We start from the raw sequence: 19,999 nt of genomic DNA, 5'->3' as shown, positions 1-19,999 counted from the left end.
CGAGATATTATCCATTCACTTTCAAGGTAAGCTGACAGACGTTTTATATGGGAAGAACTTTCGGCTACCTATGAGAATAAATACACGATTTTTGTAAAGACCTTACTGGTCTTCTAAGACGGATTCATCGGTCCTTCATATCTTGGTATAAAAACACCTGCCGGTCTACATATGAGAAGCACCCCGGTCTATTTTGAGCAGGTCTTCCAACTTTTTATAAAAATACCTCTTCATCTTCTATGAGGAGACCTTCTTCTATGCAAATATCTACTGATCAATTATAAGAAGAATTACCCTATTACACAGTTTTTACAAGTAAACAGATCTGTCACTTCTCTATGAGAATACCTTATAATATTTTATGAGAAAAAATCCGATCCTCTAGGAAACAATCATATAAGAAAACCTTCTGAGAATTCTTTCCAGTTTTTTATAAGAAAGATTGATAGTATTTTTTGACAATGACAATTACCATGAATCGAGTTATTTTTCATTACTACCCAGCAAAATTTTAAGGAAGGGGTTCCATGCGATGACGTGATTTCATGGCAACTTTTGCATTGGTTCAATCGAAGTCGTGAAAGATCCGATCTTTTCATTAGCATTTGAACCAATGCAAAGGAAGTCGTAAAAGATCGGATCTTTTCATCAGCATTTGAACCCATTCCATCGATCCAATAGAGATGAATTTTGTGTTTTTATTTATAAAATTTTTCTAAATATGTATATTAGATTAATTATTTACAATTCGGAGATTCGAAATCACAACCAACGTTGTTAAAACTCTCGTCGTAATGATAATGTCATTTGATAATGTCATTTGAAAATGACATGCCAAAGCATTGGTGAAAATGACATGTCAAAGCATTGGTTTAAATGACATGCTTTGAATCCAAAAATGAATAGCATCTCTTGGGGTCCACGCTCATATAAAATTCATCGATGAAGATGATAAAAAGATGACATGCCAGATCACTTGCACCCATGATTGAATGGAATCTTTGGCATCGAACATTTTGCTGGGTAGAGCTTTACATTCAAGTCTATGCCTTCACTTTTAGCATGTTAGTAGCTTTATCAAGCGTTGGAGGCAGCATTTCAAGTGATACCTCTAGAAGGTTACTATGCACTTGAGATTATGTTGTTGCCAAGATAAGTCCTGGATTTTGTCAAGTTAAGTGAAAGGTGGGCCGTTTCTTATTCCTATCATCCCCTATCACCCCCAATAAAGTAATAAAAATCAATACTTCTTTTTCCATAGATTATTTTCAAATCTAAACAATAATAAAAAATAGATCAATTACATTTATTACACAAAAAAAAATATTTGATGAAATTGAAATCAAAACTAGACACTTAAGAAAATCTAACAATTTCATAACCGCCAATCAAAAGCGGCACCACCCATCCACACAATGTGACCGACCATTTAAGTTAATTGATACACTTCAATTGGCTGTGTTGCGAAATGTCAGTCAGATACAGAAACACTTCAGAATGAAAGAATGGATAGATGGAATGGAATGTCTTTATGAAAACATTTCGCTATGGCAGTGTCAATGACACTTCAATTTAAAGTGTCGTTGGCATAAAATCAAGTTGATGGTGATGGCGATGATGATTTTGCTTTGTTTTTGGTTTGCCAGCTTGTACAAAATAAGTAATTAGCGAGATTTTTTTGTTAATTCGCACACTTTTTAATCGACTAAGTAATTAAATAATACCAAAGTTAGACGACGAAGAAAGTATGTATTACAAAGAAGCTCAATGAACCTCAGAGAGGGTTAATGATGTGAACATTTGCCAAAGGAAGGGTTCTCACTTATAAAAGGAAGAGCTTTACAACAAATCTAGTCGCATGTTTAGAAAATTTGGAGTTTTACTTTAAAATTTTTCCTCTCCATTTAACTAGTATGGCCAATATTATTTATAGTCTCTTAACTTTGCTTAATTTATACGCTGCAAGTCAAAGCCATATGTTGTTTCCTAAGACCATCATCCTCCTCCCCTCAAATGAAAGAAGACAAAATATTGACAAACAAAACAAATATCAAAATCATTTGTTGTTATTGTTGTTCATTTGGATGTTTTGCTATTTCAATCTTTGAAAATGCCTACCATGGCAGTCTGTATGTCCCGCTGTCTATCATTTAGTCTGTCAATGGGTTTCGTCGTTTCGTCGTTTTGTGTCTTGATTTGTCTTTTTGTGTTGTCTCAGCAAATGCGTATTACTGTGTCAAATACCACATAAGTTGAAATACAGAAAGATATACATACATACGTCCATAAATACACACAGAATAATATATAAATAAATATCCAGCTTGCACTTGTCATCATTGTTGTTCTTGCTTCTATTTGTAGTTGCACACAGAATATGAGCAACAACTGCAACAACAACAAAATATATTTATTAAATGTATATTTTTTGAACAAGTGAAAATATATAATGACGTTTAATGTGCTTTGGCGCTTTAGTGTCAGTCTTCTATCTGTGGCGTACACTGAGTGACCGGTAAACGGCAACCCCGGGTCGTAACTTTTCAACGAGTGCCGCCGTGTGTATCATAAAAATTGCAACAAAGCGTTGCATTAAAAAATAACAACAACAACAACAAAAAACAAAAAAATCACCACACAAGTCATAAGTAATATGTAAACGTGTGTAGTAAATGTTTACCAGTGATGGTCTGTAAAGGTTTACGACAGTCAGAAAGTGACAATTTCCAAAACCACATATGGAGAATAAAAAGCTCATGAACAAATGGCGATTGCGAACGTCTCAGAATGAGGATAACGACTTCAAGTCATTTTCGAATGGGGACAACGACTTCAAGTCGTCTTCTACTGAAGATGGCGACTTCAAGTCGTTTTCTGTACCGAACTTTAAGTCGTTTCCTACTGAACATGACTTCAAGTCATCATCGTCAGCAGAAGACGACTTGAAGTTGTCATCTTCAGTTGAAGACGACTTGAAGTCGTAAACTTAAGTAAAAAGAAGACTTGAAGTCACCAGTTTTAGTAGAAGACGAGTTGAAGTCGTCATCTTCAGTAGAAGTAGAAGACGTCTTGAAGTAGGTTACGGAAAATGACTTCAAGGCGTCTTCTGTATCCATCTTCTGCAGGAGATGACGACTTCAAGTCGTCTTCTACTGAAGATGACGACTTCAAGTCGTCTTCTACTGAAGATGACGACTTCAAGTCATCTTCTACTGAAGATGACGACTTCAAATCGTCTTCTACTGAAGATGACGACTTCAAGTCGTCTTCTACTGAAGATGACGACTTCAAGTCGTCTTCTACTGAATATTACGACTTCACGTCGTCGTCTTCTACTGAATATTACGACTTCACGTCGTCGTCTTCTACTGAAGATGGCGACTTCAAGTCGACTTCTACTGAAGATGACGACTTCAAGTCGTCTTCTACTGCAGATGACGACTTGAAGACTTCTTCTAGTGAAGATGATGACTTCAGTTCGACTTCTACTGAAGATGACGACTTCAAGTCGTCTTCTATTGAAGATGACGACTTCAAGTCGTCTTCTACTGAAGATGACGACTTCTAGTCGTCTTCTACTGAAGATGACGACTTCAACTCGTCTTCTACTGAAGAGGGCGACTATGTTTCTACTGAAGACGACGACTTCAAGTCGTCCGCTACAGAAGATTACGACTTCAAGTCGTCTCCTACAGAAGATGACGACTTCAAGTCGTCTTCTGCAGAAGATGACGACTTCAAGTCGTCTTCTACAGAAGATGACGACTACAAGTCGCCTTCTACAGAAGATGACGACTACAAGTCGTCTTCTACAGAAGATGACGACTTCAAGTCTTCTACAGATGATGACGACTTCAAGTCGCCTTCTACTGAAGACGACGACTTCAAGTCGCCTTCTACTGAAGACGACGACTTCAAGTCGTCTTCTACTGAAGATGACGACTTCAAGTCGTCTTCTACTGAAGACGACGACTTCAAGTCGCCTTCTACTGAAGATGACGACTTCAAGTCGTCTTCTACTGAAGATGACGACTTCAAGTCTTCTACAGATGATGACGACTTCAAGTCGCCTTCTACTGAAGACGACGACTTCAAGTCGCCTTCTACTGAAGACGACGACTTCAAGTCGTCTTCTACTGAAGATGACGACTTCAAGTCGTCTTCTACTGAAGACGACGACTTCAAGTCGTCTTCTACTGAAGATGACGACTTCAAGTCGTCTTCTACTGAAGACGACGACTTCAAGTCGCCTTCTACTGAAGATGACGACTTCAAGGCGCCTTCTACTGAAGACGACGACTTCAAGTCGTCTTCTACTGAAGATGACGACTTCAAGTCGTCTTCTACTGAAGATGACGACTTCAAGTCGTCTTCTACTGAAGATGACGACTTCAAGTCGTCTTTTACTGATGACGACTTCAAGTCGTCTTCTACTGAAGATGACGACTTCAAGTCGTCTTTTACTGATGACGACTTCAAGTCGTCTTCTACTGAAGATGACGACTTCAAGTCGTCTTTTACTGAAGACGACGACTTCAAGTCGTCTTTTACTGATGACGACTTCAAGTCGTCTTCTACTGAAGATGACGACTTCAAGTCGTCTTCTACAGAAGAAGACGAGTTCAAGTCGTCTTCTACTACTGAAGACGACGACTTCAAGTCGTCTTCTACTGAAGATGACGACTTCAAGTCGTCTTCAACTGAAGATGACGACTTCAAGTCGTCTTCTACTGATGAAGACTTCAAGTCGTCTTCTACTGATGAAGACTTCAAGTCGTCTTCTACTGAAGATGACGACTTTAAGTCGTCTTCTACTGAAGATGACGACTTCACGTCGTCTTCTACTGAAGATGACGACTTCAAGTCGTCTTCTACTGAAGATGACGACTTCAAGTCGTCTTCTACTGAAGATGACGACTTCAAGTCGTCGTCTACTGAAGACGACGAATTCAAGTCGTCTTCTACTGAAGATGACGGCTTCAAGTCGTCGTCTACTGAAGACGACGAATTCAAGTCGTCTTCTACTGAAGATGATGACTTCAAGATGACGAATTCAAGTCGTCTTCGACTGAAGGTGACGTTTTTAAGTCGTATTCTGCTGAAGATGACGGCTTCAAGTCGTCGTCTTCTACAGAAGATTGCGACTTCTAGTCGTCTTCTACTGAAGATGACGACTTGAAGACTTCTTCTAGTGAAGGTGACGACTTCAAGTCGTCTTCTACAGAAGATGGCGACTTCAAGTCGACTTCTACAGAAGATGACGACTTCAAATCGTCTTCTACTGAAGATGACGACTTCAAGTCGTGTTCTAATGAAGATGACGACTTTAAGTCGTCTTCTACTGAAGATGACGACTTCAAGTCGTGTTCTAATGAAGATGACGACTTTAAGTCGTCTTCTACTGAAGATGACTTCAAGTCGACTTCTACTGAAGATGTCGACTTCAAGTCGTCTTCTACTGAAGACGACGACGTTAAGTCGTCTTCTAGTGAAGATGACGACTTCAAGTCGATTCTACTACTGAAGATGACGACTTCAAGTCGTCTTCTACTGAAGATAACGACTTCTGGTCACAAGATTTTATAAGCCGTTTATAGACGACAGAAGACCTTTGAAGGCTTACTATAGGCAACAGAAATCACAAAGGTCATCGGTAGACGACAGAAGTCCTTTAAAGTCCTACTATGGGTGACAGAAGGCCTTCGAAGGTTTCTGCTGGCAACAGAAAACCTTCGAAGTTCTTCCATAGGTGACGTGATGATGGGTGATGATGTTTGAAAACCTTTTATAGCTTTGAAAATCTTTTAAAGTCTTCTATAGGCGACAGAATTTCTTTGAAGACCTTCTCTAGGCGAAATAACGCTTTCGAAGAAGACCACGGAAGAACGTATATAGGCGACAGAAGTCCTTTGAAAGCATTCTATAGATGTCAAAAGACATTTGACGATGGAGACTTCAAGTCATCTGTAACTGAAGACTGCAGCTTTTAGTCGACTTCAACTGAAGATGACGACTTTAAGTCGTCTTTTTAACACTGTAAATTAGGTTTTATTCATTAGACCGAAAATACGGTAAAATACGCAGCTAACCATCTCCAATATGTGCTACCAGTGTTGTATATCTCTTCTGCCGCAGTTGTTGTTGTTGCTCTACTGCAAGTGACCTGAGAGCAGCTTGCACATTTTCGGTGAACACAAGTGTTGGCGTTTTTACAAGAGATTGGCTTTATAGAATTTGCAAAAAAAGACATAAGTCCGCATGGTTTCTTTTTTCTGTATGAACGTTGTGGTGTTGTACGAGTACACAGCTATGCAGTGGAGGTGCATTACATTGCACTCATTCCGTATAGGATTTCAGTTTTTTAATAACAATTTACACAAATGCCATTTAAAGTCGTTGTAAGTGTCAGATCTGTGTCGTTATGAGCAGCTGAGAACAAAGAAACTGAAACGTTTGAAAAGAAAATTATACTGGCCCCCAGTCACAAAAGATAAGCCGACAGACAGACAATTTAATGTCAGTTAAAGTGTTTAAAATGACAAGATTATTTAATTAACGGGACATTAATATGACACCAATTACTAATTATGGCAATTGAATAACGATTTCAATTGCAAATGTGTTGAGAGCAGTGGTTAACCCCCAAACAGTCAGGCACGCACGCACTCTCACACACACGTCGTGTCACACATTAAACATGTCAACCATGTCTTTGTGGTTTTAATTTTGATGGCATTTCGTGGTGGAATTCTTAGTTATGCCAAAGTTGTGTAGTCATCATCAGCATCGGAAGGAGGAAGAGTAGGTGAAGCAGGGACAGGCAGCATCAACAAAGAGCCTAAGCATTTAGCAGTTGCTGCATTAATCATTTTAACTAAACTGGCATATGAAATTAAAACGTGCTTCACCTCACCCCCTATCCTTCCTTCCTTCTCCGCCAAATTACATACCATAAGTAAGCAATATGCGTACCAATACAAAGTGAAAAACCCGAAATTCTCATTACAAATTCAAAAACAATCGAAACGTTTTGTGGCGACAACAGCATAGAAACAACAACTAAAGAACGAACCCTCCCAAAAGTATTAAACCGGTGTAGCTTGACGTACGAGTACATATCCCAATAGCAACAACAAAAACAAGAAATGGCTGCTAGCTGGCCAGCATACATTCATATTTTTCGTTAAGGCCAAAATCAAGAGACACACAGCCAGATATTCTACAAAGTTTCAGTGACCAATGCGTTCTATGGCAAACAAACTGGTCGGCAAGTTCAATTTGTTGTTCAGTCAGAATAAGAAGAATATTCAAATAAAAACAACTTATATTTCGCCGGCGACAACAACAGCAACAACAATGGAGACAATAATATTTAGGCATTATTTTGTTGGCAAGTGAAATGAAAATATTTACATTAAAAGTATTAAAAGTGGAGAGCTGCCCATAGGATCGATATTTTATTCCCAACAAAGATTGGGCGAAAAGTAAAAAAACGACTTTAAGGCATTATCTTCTGTAGATGAAGAATAAGACTTCAAGATGCAATCTTCTATTGAAGAAGGCGATTTCAAAGCGTTATATCAAATATAGTTCTTAAATGAAGACGTCATCTTGTAGATATCATGACTTCATCAAGCGAAGAAGACTCCAAGGAAACTTTCCCATAAAAGAAGTCGACTTCAAAACACAAACTTCTTTAAAAGAAGACATAATGTTCTATGTTCTATGAATGCACGACGTCGACTACAACGTTATTATTTATTGAATACGATTTTAAGTCATCACTCCCGACGTAATTTTTAGAAATAAAGACGACTTCATGAAGTCTCTTCTATAGAGAAGAAGACTTCGAGACAAAAAATAAACGATAAACGATCTTAAAAAAACTATTTCAGTGCGCTATCAATTTAAAAAATCCGACATCATGATCTCATCTTCTGTAGAACCTGACAATATCAAACACCAACTTTTATCGAAAAAAAAAACAACTTAAAGATACCAACTTCCATAAAAAAGTTATCATCTTTTAAAGAAAATGATTTTAAACCTAATTTTCTTAGAAAATGCTAAGAAAAAAATTTGAAGACCTCATCGACAGAAAACATTTGAAAGCCATATATAGGCGACAAAAAACCGCTTTCTATATCCGACGAAAGGCATTTCTTTAGACGACAGAAGAGCTCTGAGCGACTTCTATAGACGACAGTAGAGCTTTGAAAACCTTCTATAGGCCACAGAAAACCTTCGAAGGTGTTCTATATACGACAGAAGACCTTTGAAGGCCTCTTATAAGCGACAGAAATCCGTAGAAGACCTTCTGTTGGCGACAGAAAACCTTTGAAGGTCTTTTATAAGCGACAAAAGACCTTGGAGGTCTTCTATAAACGACAGGAGGATTTTGAAAGTCTTATATAGGCGACAGACATTCTTTTATATGCGAAAGCAGGCCTTCTATAGACCACAGAAGACCTTTTAAGGCCTTCTAAAGTATACAGACGACCATTGAAGACCTTCTATAGGCGACAGAAGTCCTTAGAAGGTCTTCAATATCCGACAGAAGACCTTTGAATGCCTTCTATAGACTACAGAATACCTTTGAAGACCTACTACAGGACATAACACCTTGGAAGGTCTTCTAAAGGAGACAGAAAATCTTTGAAGGCCTTCTATACGTGACAGAAGAGCTGCAAAGGCGACCGTTGAAGACCTTATATAAGCGTCAGACGACCTTCGAAGGTCTTCAATAGTCGACAGAAGACCTTTGAAGGCATTCTATAGGCGACAGAGGACCTCTGAATGCCTTCTAAAGACCACAGAATACCTTTGAAGACCTTCTATAGCAGACAGATGACCTTTGAAGGCCTCTTATAAGCGACAGAAATCCGTAGAAGACCTTCTGTAGACGACAGAAGACTTTTGAAGTTTTTTTATAGGCTACAGAAGACATTGGAGGTCTTCTATAAACTACAGAAGGATTTTGAAAGCCTTATATAGGCGACAGAAGAGCTACAAAGGCTTTCTATATACGAAAGAAGGTCTTTAATATGCGAAATAAGGTTCTATTGACAACAGAAGTCCTTCTAAAGTGTACAGGCGACCATTGAAGACCTTCTATTGGCGACAGAAGACCTTAGAAGGTCTTCAATATCCGACAGAAGACCTTTGAATACCTTTGAAAACCTTCTACAGGCGACATAATACCTTGGAAGGTCTTCAAAAGGAGACAGAAAACCTTTGAAGGCCATCTATAAGCGACAGAAGAGCTGCAAATGCCTTCTATTTTATTGCGAAAGAAGGCCTTTAATAGACAGCAGACCTTTGAAGGTCTTCTAGAGGCGACATAGTACATTAAAACACATTCTGTAGGCGACAGAATATCTTTGAAGGCCTTCTATAGACGACAGAAGACCGTTGAAGACCTTATATAAGCGTCGGAAGACCTTGGAAGGGGTTAAATAGTCGACAGAAGACCTTTGAAGGCTTTCTATAGGCGACAGAGGACCTCTGAATGCCTTCTATAGACGACAGAATACCTTTGAAGACCTTCTATAGGCGACAGAATACCTTTGAAGACCTTCTATAGGCGACAGAAGACCTTTGAAGTTCTTCTATAGACAAAAGAAGACCGTTGAAGACCTTTTGATAGGCGGCACAATAGCTTTGAACACCTTCTATAGGCGACAGAAGACCTTTGAAGACCTTCTATAGACGACAGAAGACCGTTGAAGACCTTCTAGAAGCGTCCGAAGACCTTGGAAGGTCTTCTATAGGCGACAGAATACCTTTTAAGGCCTCCTATAGGCGACAGAATACCTTTGAAAACCTTCTGTAGGCGACAGAATACCTTTGAAGGCATTCTGTAGGCGACAGAAGACCGTTGAAGACCTTATATAAGCGTCAGAAGACCTTGGAAGGTCTTCAATAGGTGACAGAAGACCTTTAGAGGCTTTCTATAGGCGACAGAGGACCTTTGAATGCCTTATATAGACGACAGAACACCTTTGAAGGCCTTCTACAGGCGACAGAAGGCCTTTGAAGGTCTTATGTAGACAAAAGAAGACCGTTGAAGACCTATTGATAAGCAGCTCAATACCTTTGAACACCTTTTATAGGCGACAGAAGACCTTTGAAGACCTTCTATAGACGACGAAGACCGTTGAAGACCTTTTAGAAGCATCCAAAGACCTTGGAAGGTCTACTATAGCCGACAGAATAAATTTTAAGGCCTTCTATGGGCGACAGAATACCTTTGAAGACCTTCTATAGGCGAAAAATACCTTTGAAGGCTTTCTTTAGGCGACAGAATACCTTAGAAGGCCTTCTATTGACGACAGAAGATCGTTGAAGACCTTCTATAGACGACACAATACCTTGGAAGGTCTTTTGTAGGCGACAGAAGGCCTTTTATAGGTGACAGAAGACCTTTGAAGGCATTTTATGGGTGACAGAAGACTTTTGAAGGTATTCTATAAGCGACAGAAGACTTTTTGTAGGCGGCAAAAGACCCTTTAAGGACATCCATAGATGATAGAAGACCGTTTGAGACCATCTATGAGTGACAGAAGACCTTTGAAGGTCCTCTGAATGCCTTCTTTAGATGATAGAAAACCTTTCAGGTTCTTTTGTAGGTGACAATTGATATTTGAAGACCTATTATAGGCGACAGAAGACCTTAGAAGATTTTGAAGGTCTTCTATATACCATTTAAGGCCTTCTGTTGGCCTATGAATGTCTTCCATAGACGACAGAAGATCTTTGAAAGCCTCCTTTATGTGACAGATAATTTTGGAATTGATTTCTCATAAAATTAGGTCACATCATAATCCTCTATCCATTTTAAATCAATCTGGCCACATCATTATTGATATGAAAAATTTTGTTTTATTTTTTCAAAATCATTTAAAATTCAAATACCAAGCGACTCTCAACCAAACATTACGCGCTCTTCGCTAATATCGTGCATTTGAAGACGATGAGTGTGCTCTTCTAAAGAATACCAATTTGTGTGAATTAATTCAGTTCAATATTATGCCGCGGAATAAAAACAAGCGCCGCTATTATAAATTTGTTACCCCTCTCAACAAAATTGTATCGTGTTAAGTACCTCAAACAAACAAACAAACAAAGATACCGGCTGGTGATAGGCAATAACAAAAACAACAACTACAACATGTTTGATGATTATTAATTGCTCGATGGCGATCCGATGTACGGTGTTATTAATGTGAACAAAACGTCAGTCAGTAGTCAGATCGTGTCTATGGTGTAGAATTGTAAAAAAAATGTAAACGAAATATGAAACGGCAATGCCGCAATCAAAACCACACATCTAAAAATTATATTAAAAAGCAAAAAGTGAGTGAAATAAAACAAAAATAAATTTTATTTTTGACAAATACAACCAACAAGAAATTCCAATGGGAAAATCTAAAATATGATGCTGTGCAAAAAGAAACCGTTAAAAAAAACACCCAAAGAAACACTTCAACTCTCAGTATGAAAAAAAATTAAAAAAGAATTGATGACTGTGCCTTGCGGCAGTGTCAAGTGTCTATCAACACCAATTGTTGAATGTGAAGTGGTCGTTCTGCGGTATGCTGGTGCTCAAATCGTGTAGTGTAGAGCAGTGTGATTTATTTGTTCGCCATTAATTGATATTAATTAAAGTGTAAATGCTAGATGTGGAATAACAACAACAACGCCTTGCAAAGCGAGGCCCATAACTACGTCAAACAAGCCCCATAGTCTGGCTCTCCGTCTCCCCAATCGAATTGTAATTCAAATTCAATTGAAAAAAATGTAGACTACGAACGATGGACGACAAATCATCTGCGTACACCGCTGCTGACGGGTTGTGTTTGCTTATTGAATAGTTTTGTAGAGTGTTATTGTGCAACAACAACAACAAGAACCACGACAACACGAAATCATAAGACATCAAACCGCGAAACGTGTCATTTGCTTTAATGGAACGTAGACAAAAAGATAAAAACCGCATATATTCTCGAAATGTAGTGCATTCTTATGAATGCACCACCACCGCCACCAGCAACAGCAGCTGCCACTAGACAAAATAACAACTATTTAACAGTGATTACCACACAACACTGAGACCAGCAAATAATTAACAAACTACAAACAAATTCGTTAAATGAATTCAGTCACACAATATCGATTTGTTTGTGTCAGAATTCACGTGCAAAAGTATCGAAAAATGTGAGAGAAAGAACAGAACAGAACGAAACGAAAAGAAATGTATCCTCTAAATGCTGTTTACCGTAGACAAGTGAAATGTTACACAAAACAAAACTATATGTACATACATATGTATATAATGTATTTGTAATAAACCGTGAAATATTTACACATTCAAAGGGAATATTAACGAGAAATTGCACAGAGAAAAAAATTCTTTAAAGAAAATGGTGTGGATAGTGGTTCTGCTCAAGTCGACAACAGATTATCTGAGGGTGAACTGCATACCAGAGTTGTTCCAGCGACTGTAGTCGTTAATAAACCGATCCCGACCAAGAAGCTTCCACCACACCATATCACATCGTAAACAGGGAGACTAAAGATAGAGTAGGTTACCCCACATCATCACCTTTTCAGAAAGTTCGCCGTTGTGGAACCCTCGTCCATCACGGTGAGAGAAACCAAATTGTTGCGAAGTAAGGTAGAGAGCAAATTTTGGAGTAGATAAACTCACATACCCTAGATTATCCCGATCTCAATAAAGTTCATATTACTGTAATGTTCGCCGAGTGGAAATTGAGTTCAAGTGGGACAGGAGGCCTAGGAAGTTCTTCTATAAGAGACAGTTGATTTTTGGAGCCCTTCTATAGACGACAGAAACCCTTTGAAAGCCTTTTATAAGCGGCAGATGGCCTTTAAGGGCCTTCTATAAGCGAAAGATGACCTTTAAAGGAATTCTATAAGCGACAGAAGACCTTTGAAAGCCTTTTATAGCCATTAGAAAACTTTTAAAAACCTTTTTTACACGACATAAAATCTTTGAAGATTTTCTTTTGGTAACAGAAGACCATTGAAGACCTTTGAAGCCATTCCATAGACAACAAAAGACCTTCTGTAGGCGATAGACGACCTTTGAAGGCCTTCTGTAGGTGACAGAAGAATTTTGAAAGCCTTCTATAGACGACAGAAGATCTTTTATAGGCGACAGACGACCTTGGAAGAGGAAAAGAAGACCTTAGAAGAAGTTGAGTTCGAGTACGACATCAACTGCATTAATGGCTTTCTGTAGGCGAAAGAAATCTATAAATGTCTTCTATAGATGATACATGACCTTTGACCTTCTATATGTCCTTGGAAGGTCCTCTACAAGCGATAGAAGACTTTCGGGGGCCTTCTATAGCAAAAGAAGACATTTTAAGGCTCTTTTATAGAACACAAAATTCTATAGGTAACCGAAGACCTTGGAAAAACTTATATAGGCGACAAAAGTCCTTTGAAGGCTTTTTTAGGCATCAGATTATCTATAAAGGTCTTCTATAGGCGACACATGGTTTCTTTAGGCAACAGAAGATCATTGACGGACTTCTATGGGCGAGGACAGAACTCTGAACGCCTTCTATAAACGATAGAAGACCTTTAAAGATCTTCTACAGATAATACAAGACAAGGTCTCTATATGAAAATAAGACATTTTAAGGCCTTCTTTTGGCGACAGAAGAACTATAAAGGTCTTCTATATCCAACAGAAGATCTTTGAAGGCCTTCTATAGGAGTTACACCCAAGAGAGTTCCGGATGTCAATAAACTTTATCCCACTGTAATGTCCACTGAGGGGAAGTTCAGTTCAATAGCCCTTACATTTCACATTGTGAGTGATGTGCATGCAACTCCAACTCAATCCGCCACAACATCAGCTGATCCCTCCTCTGCTTCAGAGGTTGAGTTGTTAAATAAAATAAGCGGCCACAACATAAAGAGCCAGAAAGTTGGGAAGACTGGCTCAGCATCGACCTCAATCCCTATGACGACTTGGTCTTTTAATCGAATGTCGAAGATTGTTTGAAACAACAAATTCGGTTTGCCCACCTTTTTCAGGTTTGACTGGCCATCAGCAATTATTCCATGCAACAGTTAAGCATTTGCGCTGAAAGTAATGCTCATATGGACGGTCTGGCAATATATACAGATGGATCCAAGATTAAGGAAAGCACTAGCGCCAGTGTCTACTGCGAAAAGTCACTAATCAGACACTCATATAAGCTTAAGCTGAGAGTCTTTAAAGCAGAAATTCTTGCTATCAGAAAAACAGCAGAATTGTTTAGAGGACTTAAACCCAGTCTCACAGGACCCGTGACTATAGGTTGAGAACAGACGGCCCTGAAGGTTCTCAAGAAATGGACCATAAACTCGAGAGTTGTCCTTGATTTCAGAAGGTCTCTCTATGCTATACGCAATAACATTAAACTTTGCTGGGATCCAGGAAACAAATAAGGTGATGAACTAGCTCGGAATAGCTCTAAGTCTATAGATATTGATGATAAATTTGTTAGACCACTAAAGTGTTACTACATTGGCAAAATTTGTAACATCTACATAGAGAAGACGCATATGGAACCTGGAGGCTGAATATTTAAAGTAATTTGGCAACGATCTCCCTTCTCTTAAACAATAAATTAGGGATTAGAGTTGTGCAAATTGAACTATATTGAACTACCTAGTGACGTAGGGGATGGAAGATACCAAGGAACGGTCCTGACCGGTTTTAACATGGCAAAGCCCAGGATTTATCTTGGTCCCTCTTTCATCCCAAGTGGACACTGACCTCCCCGTGGTGTCACCTGGGGAACTGCCTCTAACACCCGTTAAAGGTAGTGAGCTAACATGTGCCGCGCGTTCACCCATAAGAACGTTAAAAACTTGGGTTTGGGCGTCGGGTTAGTAACCCTCCCCTAGAAAAAACAGCCTACTATGAAAAAACGAAAGAAAAGAAAAACAAACCCCTCTAAAGTTGACGAACCCCGCAAACGTTTTAAGGACCATGATCTGCGAATCTGCACCTGGAATGTTCGCACTCTTTATAGAGAAGGTGCAGTCTTCGCATTGGCAGACGTACTTGAAAAGTACAAGACCGATATTACTGCCATACAGGAAATACGATGGATTGGGAAAGGCGTCACAACAACACCTAAAGGTGACGCACTGTATTATAGCTGCCATGACGTAAAGCATGAGTTTGGTTGTGGATTCGTAGTTAGTCGGAGACTAAAACATCTTGTATCCAGCTTCACCCCAGTGAATGAAAGACTTGCTGCAATTCGAATAAAAGCTAAATTCTTCAACATCAGCTTTATTTGCGCTCATGCTCCCACTGAAGAAAAGGACGAACAGACCAAAGATATATTTTACGAGCGCTTAGAAGAAACATATGACCGTTGCCCTGCCCATGACATTAAAATCATTCTAGGCGATTTTAATGCCAAAATTGGAAAGGAGAATATCTTTGGCCCAACAGTCGGGAAATTCAGTCTCCACAGTGAAACATCTGACAATGGTATGAGACTGATAGACTTTGCAGCTGCAAAAAACATGGTAGTTAGCAGTACCAGATTTAATCATCTCGATATTCATAAGGGCACCTGGCTGTCTCCAGATCAGAAAACAAGAAACCAAATTGATCATGTTGTGATAGATGGAAGACATTCATCGAGCGTGTTGGATGTACGATCGTTCCGAGGCGCAAACATTGATTCGGACCACTACCTTGTTGCAGCAAAGGTACGCACCCGCTTAAACGTAGCAAACAAAGTACGAACAGACACAACACGAAAGTTAGACATCGGTAAGCTGCAATCACAACAGATAGCCACAGCATATTCCACTCAACTAGCCCAATTGCTTAATCAAAGCCCTCCTCATCCCGATAACATATCAGCGCAATGGCAAAGCATTGCCCACTCCATGCAAGCAGCCGCAAAATCCATACTTGGATACCAGAGACCTCCACCAAGGAATCCATGGTATGATGAGGAGTGTCGTGCTGCCACCGAAGAGAAAAATGCGGCATATAAGGCTACTTTACAATCCGTAGCAACGCGTAGCGCACGAGAGAGATACAGGGAGAAAAGGAGAGAGGAGAAACGACTTTTCCGCAGGAAAAAGAGAGAGATGGAAAAGCTTGAGTGTGAAAAAATCGAGATGTACAGGAGCCAGAATGAAGTCCGAAAATTCTACCAAAGAGTCAAGCATCCAACTGATGGCTTTGGTACAGGCACATCCTCCTGTAGAGACCAGCAAGGTAATTTGGTAACTGATACAGATAGTGTACTCAGGATATGGAAAGAACATTTTTCAAATCTGTTGGTATCCAATAGCAGCGAAGACGACGAAGATACCACAGTCCCAATCCCAGAAGATGGTATTGAATGTATACCGCCCAGCCAAGATGAGGTAAAGACAGCAATAAATCGGCTGAAGAATAATAAGGCAGCAGGGGCCGATGGCTTACCAGCCGAGCTGTTCAAAACCGGAGGCGACACGCTGATAAGGTGTATTCATCAGCTAGTTAGCACCATCTGGCAGGAAGAACGAGTACCCGACGATTGGAACCTGAGTATCCTGTGCCCCGTCCACAAGAAGGGAGATAAGACTGTATGCTCTAACTATAGGGGCATAAGTCTACTCCCTATTGCCTACAAGATTGTGTCAGGGATATTGTGCGAACGACTAAAGCCAATGGTCAACGAGATTATTGGACCATACCAATGCGGCTTTAGACCTGGCAAGTCCACCATTGACCAGATATTTACCCTGCGGCAAATCCTGGAGAAGACCCAAGAGATGCAGATCGACACCTACCACCTTTTTGTCGATTATAAAGCAGCCTTCGACAGCCCGCTGCGCTCAAAGGTATTCCAAGCCATGTCTGAATTTGGTATTCCCGCAAAGCTCATCCGGCTTTGTAAAATGACTTTAACTGACACGAGGTCCTCAGTTAAAATAGGAAAGAACCTCTCCGAAGAATTTGGTACCAAAAGAGGTTTCAGACAAGGAGACAGCCTTTCGTGTGACCTCTTCAACATCCTGCTAGAAAAGGTTATACGAGAGGCAAACGTCAAAAGAAGTGGCACAATCTACACCAATAGTCACATGTTACTTGCTTATGCTGATGATATAGACATCATGGGTCGATCAGTAAAAGAAGTAACTGATACCTTTATAAAGGTCGAAGGAGAATCTGCTAAAGTGGGTCTGGCGGTAAACGGTGAGAAGACCAAGTTGATGGTGTCGACGCGCAATGCGTCCATTGAGCTCGGACCGACTGTGGAAGTTGGTTCCTATAATATTGAGGTAGTAAAAGACTTCGTCTACCTCGGCACCTCCGTCAACACAACAAACGACATCAGTTGTGAAATAAAAAGAAGAATTGTATTGGCCAACAGATGCTACTTTGGATTAAGTAAGCAGTTTAAAAACAAAGCCACATCTCGTCAAACAAAAATAACGCTCTACAAAACACTGATACTACTCGTGCTGATGTATGGCTCCGAAGCCTGGGTACTTGCGCAAGCAGACATGGCAGTGCTTGGTGTGTTTGAGAGAAAAATTCTTCGAAAGATCTACGGACCAATCTGCGTTGACGGTGAATATCGACGTCGCATGAACCACGAGCTGTATCTGCTATACAACGACATCAATATTGTTAAACGTATCGAGATGCAGCGATTGCGTTGGCTAGGCCATATCATAAGAATGAGCGATGATGAACCCGCTAAAAAGGCGTATGAATACATGCCACATGGCGGTGCACGCAGAATTGGCAGGCCAAGGAATAGATGGCGCAAACAAGTTGATGAGGAGATGAAAAGACGCGGTATTCGAGAGTGCGAAGCAATAAATAGAGAGAATTGGAGATCTTTTCTTAGTTCGGCCTATAGAACAAATGTTCTGTAATGGGCCAGCTAAGTAAGTAAGTAAGTAAGTTCACAATATAGTTCAATGGACACTGGTCGCTTCTTTGAACAAAATGCGTATACTTATTATTTCACGTTAGTTTGTATGATGTTACTCATACGTTATTGAACTAGGACAGTGAACTAGGTCGTTCAATTGCTCAACTCTATTAGGGATGGAAATCATTGAGGGACTCATCACGGGTCACTGTAAAGCAGCATTCGGCACACAACAACAACAATTTGAGCAAACACTGTTGTCATTGCATGGTTTTTCAATTAGTGAGTGGAGAGAGAAGCTCTCTTTGCTTGCTCGCGTGTAAAGAGGTGCCGAATTCTGCTGTAAAGCAGCGTTGCCCAAGAATTTCCATCAATGTTTTAGTATGTGTGTATGTATGAGTGAAGAAAACAACAACCACATGATGTTTATTGTTTGTTTTTATTCACTTACACTGTAAGAGAGAGAGAGAGAAGCAAATGCAAAAACAAATCAGTGGGCGCCCTCACTATACTGTCTTTGCAAAGAAGCGCGTCTCTGCTGTAAAGTTAGATATCTAAGTTCAATGTGGGATAAAAGTGGGGTCAAATACTTTGGATTATGAGAAGATGCCGAAGTGATAACCCAAATTGGTAGGCTCTTTATCAATTGTTTCATAGGAAGCAAGACATATTACGGCTTTGCTGGGGCCTAGTTTGGTAATAAAAGGCTTCTATTTTACTTGTTGAACTCATAAAAGTAAAGGTTGAGGTATACCGACTGCAGTCGTTGGTAAACCAACGGTTATATGAGCGGAAAACACCAACTATTGTAGGCAAGGTTTGGAAAACATTTGATCCTATTAGAATTTTCGGCCTAACTAAAAATGTCATTAGTATTTATATTTTTTATTTATTATACCCTATACCACAATGTGGAAAAGGGTATTATAAGTTTGATTTGGTAAAAATTCATGTAACACCGCGAAATATTCGTCGGAGACCCCCAATGTGGTATACCAATCTTCATATCTCGACGAGATAAAGCGATTTTGAGATGTGTGTCCGTCCGTCCGTCTGTCCATTATAAATTGTAAACACGCTCCAGGCCGCAATTATGGACCGATCATCACGAAATTTTGTATGGAGGTCGGGTTCAGATCAGAATAGATCCCTATTCTTATTGGTGATGATCGTGAAATATTTAGCGGGTGAAATGGACCAAAAGCATAATATTTATCCAATTTTCTAGCGGCTCTGTAGGTCTCAATAATAGTCCGATCAACGCGTAATTTTAAGTAAGGTAAGAGTATATCACAAAGGAGAAGCTTGCAGTTTGAGATGGCGATAGGATAATATTTAGAGGGTTAAATGGACCAAAACTTTTGTGTGAAAATTGTGAAAATTTTAAATATACAGCTTATATCTTAATTCCTGGAAGTGATATTCCGGACAAGTGAGATATACTTGAAAGTGGAACGCTTGACCTTTCAATTGATGCCAATTATATTGGTGTGCATGATCAGATAACAGAGTTACAGCCTAATATATTCCGTTATTTGTTGGTAGTGTAATAATAAACTCGCTAGAAGTCGCAATTATACATCAATAGTCACGAAATTTTGCACCGGGTAAAAGTATGGGTCGAAAAAGATGCGTACAATTTTGAATGATGATCTGATATTCTTTAACGGGTGAAATGGACCATTACTTTTGTTTAAAAAATATAAAAATTTTATTTTTGGTCGATATTTCAATTCCTTGAGGACATATATATTTCGCAAAGTAGCCTACATATGGGAAAAAAATACTGACCTATCCCCTGATGTAAATTGCAATAAAGTGTTTGCTAGATAACGGGTCTACTGCCTAATATATAATCGGTTCTGTGTAGAGAACCACATTTTTATCCCATGCTACATATTGTCTATCCAAAAAATTATGTAACAACACGAAATATTCGTCCTAGTATGCCAAAATTCATATCTCGACGAGATAAAGCGATTTAGCGATGTGTGTCCGTCCATTAAAAATTATAAACAAACTTAAGGCCGCAATTATGGACCGATTGTAACGAATTTTTAAGGAGGTTGGGTTCG

At 39.5% G+C, this 19,999-nt stretch overlaps 1 protein-coding gene across 17 annotated transcripts in view; it reads left to right on the top strand.

Annotated features, from left to right (window-relative positions):
- The first annotated feature begins 2,476 nt into the window (after positions 1–2,476).
- Positions 2,477–19,999, top strand: part of Pkc53E (Protein C kinase 53E) — a 168,694-nt gene continuing 151,171 nt past the window's right edge. For 5 of the 17 annotated variants that reach the window (XM_073992931.1, XM_073992945.1, XM_073992919.1 and 2 more), the window contains exon 1: positions 10,919–11,355. The gene's annotated coding sequence lies outside the window, so the exon portion shown is untranslated. Of the gene's footprint in view, positions 2,689–10,918; positions 11,356–11,871; positions 12,316–19,999 lie in introns of those variants that run through there. The other 12 variants (XM_073992934.1, XM_073992948.1, XM_073992922.1 and 9 more) reach the window with 6 other exon arrangements.

The sequence above is a fragment of the Musca autumnalis genome, unplaced genomic scaffold (assembly GCF_047663935.1).
Source record: "Musca autumnalis isolate F117 unplaced genomic scaffold, ASM4766393v1 scaffold_5, whole genome shotgun sequence".
Classification (NCBI taxonomy): domain Eukaryota; kingdom Metazoa; phylum Arthropoda; class Insecta; order Diptera; family Muscidae; genus Musca; species Musca autumnalis.
Note: the sequence above shows the minus strand (reverse complement) of the source record. Positions and strands in the feature narration are given on the sequence as shown.